This window comes from Pholcus phalangioides, unplaced genomic scaffold, assembly GCF_987345545.1.
Source record: "Pholcus phalangioides strain wild (caught in Gottingen) unplaced genomic scaffold, Ppha-v1.0 ptg000016l_1, whole genome shotgun sequence".
Classification (NCBI taxonomy): domain Eukaryota; kingdom Metazoa; phylum Arthropoda; class Arachnida; order Araneae; family Pholcidae; genus Pholcus; species Pholcus phalangioides.
The window spans coordinates 2827525-2835340 of record NW_028301609.1 but is presented as its reverse complement, the minus strand read 5'-3'; positions in this window follow the sequence as shown (position 1 = coordinate 2835340).

The window sequence follows — 7816 nt, the reverse complement described above, 5'->3', positions numbered from 1 at the left end:
ATTCAATTTTAAATTCCTGGTTGCTTGAAATATTTTATATTACTAGAGATTGGATTTTTGTGACCTAAAGATGAAACATTATTGCTCATCCTTTTGGATGGTACTTTTGATCAGTCAGGTTTTTTAGCCTAAATCTTAATCAATCAGCAATGACATTTCATCTTTAGGTCATAAAAATCGGAGCCATAATTATTACCAACCCTATAACAAGGGCATACCTAGTGGTGCGTATACACTAGCGCGCGGATCGTGCAATGCAAGCGTTCGCGATCGGTTGTTCAGTAATTTGTACGTTGTTGCGAACGATCAACGAATCATTCTTGATCTGTTTGAACCGATTCAATAGCAGTCGGTTTTTTCGACGAACACAAAGGAATTCTTCCTTCTAGTTTGGACGGCGTCGTTATCGGTTTGCGTGTGCTTCTGAGCCTTCATTTTTTTCCCCTCGTCTTATTTCGCGAAAGTCATTTAATTTAATAGTCATAATAATAGAAATTCGTCATTTTTGAGTAATTTGAATTTGTCATTAACAGCAAGGGCGTAGCCAGAAATTTCGTTCGGTGGGGGACTAAAGTGACAGAACAATGGATTTGGCCATCTTTTTCCGGTCATTTTCTCACATTTCGGGGGGGACCAGACCCCCCCCCCCGCTACGCCCTTGATTAACAGCCATTTATAAATTCGTTTATCATATGTTCCTCAATAGTTGTTACTACCGCTCAAAACCTACAGATGGCGTTGAAACAACTCTCGGATGGAGCCATCGTTGATGATTCGTTTCGGAAATCGTACCCACTGAATGCATTGCGAACGCTTGCATTGCACGATCCGCGCCTTAGGATTTGAACTGTGGAGGAGGGCAACTCATAGATACTAAATTGACGTGCATGCGACGCGTGTAAATTTCTACACTTTAATTTCTCTTCTAGGGCTCTCTGCCAACGCCATCTATAGCTAGAAGGCCTCCCCACTGATTCGTGACGTCAGCGATAGTCGGCAGCCTTCGCTGCTATTTTGTTCTTCCTATTTCCTTATAACTTGCATTATATGTATATTGACACTGATTTTTCTTAAATCTTGGGGAAGACAGTTTTCTTAACTGCAGGATTATCATACAGTCGAACTTCGATATAACGAACTCTGATTTAACAAATTAATCGATTTTCTTTAGAATTTTCTGCATATACATTTGTGTTAATCTGCGCCAGATTTTTCTTGTTACAACAGAAAAATTTCGATTTTGAATAATTCGTTAAATCGAGATTCAACTGCATTTTCCATTTCTATTCAGTCCAGATACGTTATTATATGAACGGAAGAAAAAATTTGATAACTTGATTATCTTTGTCCTACCATGGTCATCATCCACACATGATGTGTAATGGTTTATTAAAAATTGTTTAAATCAATTTTTCGAATGGCAGTGCATGGAGGGGGGAAATTTAAAGCGTTAAAAAAATTAATGCGTTAGTTAAAGTATGCAGTTGAAGCTGAAAAATTCATTGGTAAGCTAAAGAAGAAAACATAACAGCTAAATAGATTGAATTTTTTTAAAGAAATATGCATTTTAATATGAAGCAAATCAAGAACTCAATACGAAAAACACTACATTTCAAGCATTACTTTTATTGGTTGCATCACAATTCAAACTCATAAGTGGAAATTATGGAAACAAAAAAGTTACAATATTTTTGCCATTTAAAAATATTTTCTCATTAAGACACATAATTATTCATATTAAGACAAAAAATTTCACTGAAAGAGAAATAATAATTTAAACTGATAATAATATAATACACACAATAATTTAAGTGATTCCAAAAAATTTGGGGAAATAAAAACATTCTGAGCAGTCAAAATTACAGAATGGATAGAAAAATCAAGGCATGACTCACATATAAAAAACAATGGTTTGAAAAGTCATAACACATATTAACAAGAGATATCAAGATTATGCAAAAAAAGGAAAAACCAAACTGGAACGAACAAAGTATAAAAATAACATAGCATAATAATAATTTTAAAAAAAAAGCTTCATTTCGTAACAGTTTGCAGTTTTCTGTTTTTGATTATAGCTCTCTCCAACAATTGTTCTTGAATTGCTTCATTGGTTTCATTTTTCTGAAGTTCACATATTGTGCCACCTGCTCTTTTGGTTATTTTTCGTTTTGATGTTTCTTTGCATTTCAACAGGTGTTAATTTTTTTTTTTTTTACAATAATTTTTCAAAAATGTATTTACAGCAGCCATTACAAGGTAGCTAACAATAACGTCAGATTTGTGGCCATCAGGACATTCAGCATTTACAACTATCTCTTTCTCTAAAAGAATATTCCTGACCAGATCACAAACCAGATGTCTTTGGTTGTTGACGTATAAAAATCTGGTCTCCAAATGGTTGGAAATAAGCTTTTGTATTATAATATACGTGTAAGTAACTAGGCGCAACACATCTGGGTGTGGATATGCTAAGCCAGTGGTTCTCAACCAGGGGCCATATGGCCCCCTAGTGGTACTGGGATACTTCAAGGGGGCCACTGAAGAAAATGGAGAAAGGGGCCATGACAGGTGGTTTGGAGGGCTGCAGAGAGCTGAGAAGAAAAATTAAGGTGTGAAGAAATATAAAGCTTTTATATTAATGACTATACACTTACAGAATCAAACAAAACCACCCATAAAACCATGCCCTAAGATGGCCGAAGTAGGGCATGGACCCACGCAGGCCTCACCGCCTACATTGCAGCAGGTTTCCCTAGGATGGGGTTTTCCGCAGGCCCCGGCTACATTTTTCACAGACCCCTCTATATTAAATTTATAGTGTGAAAAACAAAATATGATGAAAACCATATCAGGCTCCGGGCCGCAGCTCTGTCAGTCCCACTCTTGTGAGGGGTCATGCCGGGGGGGGGGGGGGGGGGGTCTCATGTCCATAAGTGACCCCACCATATAATATTTTGTATAGTGCAATAAATTTTGAAAATAAGTAGGAAATATGTAGGCTGTTTATTTCCAGCTAAGTATGGGACTACCATAGCATCATTTTGCGTAGGGCGCCCATGATGTTGAGACAGCCCTGAATAGAGCTCAGATTAGCGGGGAGATCAATAAATTCTAAGCCAGTGGTCTGGACGCCAATCTTATTTGCAAAATTTTCGCTCAGTATAAATTAGCTGAAAACATCAATTCAATACGTATAAAGGATCTTGCTTCTAGATGAGGGTCGAAAACTCTGGGTAACACAGGGAAGCCACGAGAAAGAAAATATGGTTCAAAGGGGGCCACGGGCAAAAAAAGGTTAAGAAACACTGCGCTAAGCCACCTCTGTCGATACTCTGAATTAATTTGTAGTTTTCCGGTTTGTCTCTTTCATCACACAAAAGTAGATTTTTTTGACAAAATAAACATTTTGAAAAAATCAAATTGATCATCATTATCATCTTTTTGATTGTGGCGAAAGCACAATAACCGGCTATATATGTGAGAACTGGAATGATTTCGGTGGTTTCATCAATGTCTTGTTCAGTTATTTCAATTTCAGTTTTGAAAAAGCTGTATGACTCATGCCTTAATTTTTCTTACCATTCTGTAATTTTGACTGCTTCAGAAGTAACTAGAATTTCCCCAAATGTTTTTAACTTGAGTTTTAACGAAGAGAAATTTTGCAGCCTTAACTTGTTTTTCCACTTCAAAAATCTGTCGCAGAGAAATGAGGTATTGAGATCCTGCCAGTTATCGTAAACTTCCAAATCTGTTTTCTAAAACATCTGTTTGAATTTTACCAGTCAATAAATATGAGAAGCCCAATTCAGTGCAACAATGGGAAGTTAGTTCCAAAATAGTATACGTTGTGTGCAATAGGCTTGAAAATGTTTCTCGTCTCAGAGTTCCAGTGGTGTACTTTGAATTCCTCCACGTGTTCAACCAAGCGTAAAATTTATTCAAATACTGGTAGTTTTCTTTCATTTTATTGTTTGTAAGTGGTTCTTGTAAAGGATCGTTTTTGTGTTCTCCTTTAAGCCTACTTTTTACATTCATTATGCACCACCATTTATAGATTATGTTTATGTAATCAGCAGTCTCTGCAGCATGGGGAACATCTTTAATTTCACCCAAATGATTGAGACCATTTATCACATGTTCATTGAACACTTGAAGAACTAATTTGGCATTTTGCCTTTCGAAGTTGGTTGGTGAAAGTGCTTTTAGAGATAAGCCATAGGCAAATTTAACCAGATTGTGAGTTTCGAGCGAATGCAGTTTTTTAAGGGTTTCAAAAGAAGCTGTTTTTGTGCAAGAAAAATCATCAAAGTCCAAGAAGTGCATGCATTTGCCTGAGTTTTTTTGATTAATCCAATTGTTTCTAATGCACTTAATAATATGCACAGGATCAAATACAAAAAATAATGGCCTTGTGTTTTCTGTCGAGCATGGGTGATTATATACTATGGAAAGCTTAGGGGGCTCATTGTCTGTGCAAACCACTATAACTTTAAATCCAATTTTTTCCAGACCAATGATGACTTTTTTGATAGTTTCGAACAAAATTTCAGAAGTAATTCTTGAAACCGGTAAAATATGTACAACATCATTATGAGAAGACAAAAATCATAAATGTAAATGCACTTGTTGCACTACAATTGTTTTCACCAACTGCTCCAACTATGTTACCTCCTTTATAATCTATATGTGCTTTAATGTGAATTTCATCTACCATTAAAGAGATTATTTTATCATTGTTGGTAAGAGCTTCAAAGCATTGCCTTGCGTAGGATAGAAAACTCACATCGATCTGTTCATGTGAAGGGTCAAGACTGAAGGTACTGCATAATCTTTGAAGAGTATTGAGATGAGATAAAATAAGTAGCCCAGAGTTGCACAAATATTTATACGAATGTGGAGATATAGAATGCAATAATGAACAAAATACTAATAATTCTTTAGAATATCTAAATTTCTGTTTTTCTAACAATAATAATTTAATTTGCTCTAGAATGAAATTAACAACACATTTTCTATCACCGGGTAAATCATTTTGAAATTTTGACAAAATAACCATCAATTCATTATATACATCAGATGGAGCAGGATTTATAAGTGATGTGCCTATACATTTTAAAATATTATTAATAATTATAATATGATCAACTTTGATGGGAAATTTAAACTCACCTACTGAATTGACAGGTGCATCTCCAAAATAATGAACCCTATTCATTAAATTGTCAACAACTAATGATCAAATTATTTTGGGAGCTGGTGCACACTCTACCATCATAAAGATGACTGATTTTTCTTTACACAACATTGTCCACTGCTCATTCAGTTCAATGAGTGAAAGTTTGTTCTTCAGTTCATTGAAGTCTTTGCAGCAATTTCTTTCATTAAACAGAAATTGTGCAACAGTGCTTGCCTCTATCGCTCGCTGTAAATGATTCATTTCAGCCCTAGCTCTTTTTGACTCTGGACTTTCTCTGTGATTACCAGCACCTGTCAGATACTTCGGGCAGTTAGGAAATGCACCTTTTCTCAAGCTGGGGCGTTTCAAAGGTGCTGTTAGTAAAACTCCCATCCTTTCATCATAACAAGACGGCTTTCTGATGAGATCATTCGAAGTGAAATGTAGCTCACATACCTGTAATAAAGTAATATATAAACAGATTTTTTTATTTTAATAACACTATTTCAACAAAGATATTTAAACATATGAAGAAAATTATTTCCTGTTTTATATGATTGCTTTGGACACTTTTTTTTTTTCAAATCAGTGTAAATGCTGAAAAGTAAAAATTCTAACCCGATCTTTTTTTTCTATTCAATGTCCCCCCCCCCCCCCCCCGCCAAGTCTTTCTATATTTTTTAGTCATGTCTGCTGGTGTAAAAAAATGTAATATATTCAATATTGAGAATACAAGCCTTACTCTCAACTTCCCCATATTAAGGGGGTCACATACTTGCTAACATAGGGAAAATTTATAATATAATTAAAAATACTATTTAGCCATTGATTTATTAGAAATTTTTTTCTTGTATTTTTGATTAAATATTCTATCCTTGTATAAAAAATTTTATACATATCTCTAATACTTGATTTCTTAAAAATTTTCAAAAAAATGCATTAAAAATAGCTTGCACACATGAGTGACATGACATCAATGTAACAATACAATATTAAAATCACGAAAATGATTCATTTCATAAAATGAACTTAAAGATTGAAATCGCATTGAGTCATCCTTATTTAAAATTTAAATTTTCAAAACAATAATTTTTTTTATAAATTAAATATTCATAAATTGATCTGAAATCTTTTAGTTCATTTTATGAAGTAAACTGTTTTATTCTTTTTAATTTCTCAATTTTGTATGGTTAGTCATGTCTGTTGACGTAAAAAAATTAATGTCATGTCATTTTATCAAACTGTTTATAATGAATTTTTTTTTTTAAAATAAGTATTAGAGAAATGTAAAATTTTATACCAGCATAGTATAGCATATTTAATGAAGAATATTTGAAAAACATTCCAATAAATCAATGGTAAATAATATATAGTATTTTATACAAGTATTTTTAATGACATTTTAACTTTTCTCTATGTTAAAAAGTATGTAACCCCTCAAGGAATCTTTTTTTTTTTTCATCAGCGCATTAATATTGAACGTTCTGGTGATTTATAAGAGGTGTGTGTGCGTTTGCTCAATCCAATAAATACATAAAATATTTTGAAATACTCACCCTAGAACTTGAAGGAGTGAAGTCATCTTCCCTTCTTAATGCTTTTACCCATTTCAGCCGTGATTCTGGATCGTCTGGGAAACTAAAAGTTGAAACCTTATTGTCTTTATCATAATTTCCCAGACAATTAGGGGCTACACAATGATGAGGCATTGCTTTGTCTTATGTGAAATACATTAATATTACTAACAAATAAATTTAAAAAAGAAGGCGAAAGCTACAGAGCATACACAAAAATGACGCCTCCAATGGATTTCAAGCTACGAAGAGGGAGACAAAGACGCGAGAATTCCTGTCCAGCTGTCCACTAGTCGTGACGTCACTAAGCTACTTGACAGCTCTGCAGAGGCCTTGTGCTTTAGAAGGTGTTGTCTCTGCCCTTCGCTGAGTGCACCCATGCGCAGTAGCACACTGATATAGAAAGACGTAGAGATTTCAATCTCTACAGCAGTCGGCTTAGAAATGGAATACATTTGTCGACGTAGTTCGACATGATACCTTTTGAAATAATCCAAATTCCTCTAATTATCATACAAGATATTCTCCTTCGAAATGAAATGCTGTGAAAAAAAAGTTAAACAATTTTAGAGAAAAAAAAAGAAAAGATATTTTGGCATTTAAATGGAGTGAATACATTTTCACTACATGGTTCGATATCAGACATCAATCAATCAATCATATATATTGCTGTCCCACCCCTAGAGGCATACAGCGGTCGATATCAGACATGAAAAAATTTCCTCTTTCCGATTCAATATTCATTCAACGTTCCTACGTCAGACTGGTATCGATACGATATCGTTGTGCTACTGGGAAAAATTGATGGCACCTTTTTTTGGCTCATGCTACTTTTTCACTTATTTAGAAAACAGCAAAAGATCACATGATTCAAATTTAACGCTGAACCAAATTTAAAAATTTTCATATTGAAATTTGTTAACACTTACAGGTGAATTAAGATGAACTTTAATTATAACACATTATCAGATTGAGTTAGAACAATGTTAAGGAAAATTCTAAGTTTGAAGGAATTATTGCTGAAAACTGGATGTAAAACTCGGTATTGCTCCACCTCTAACCCAAT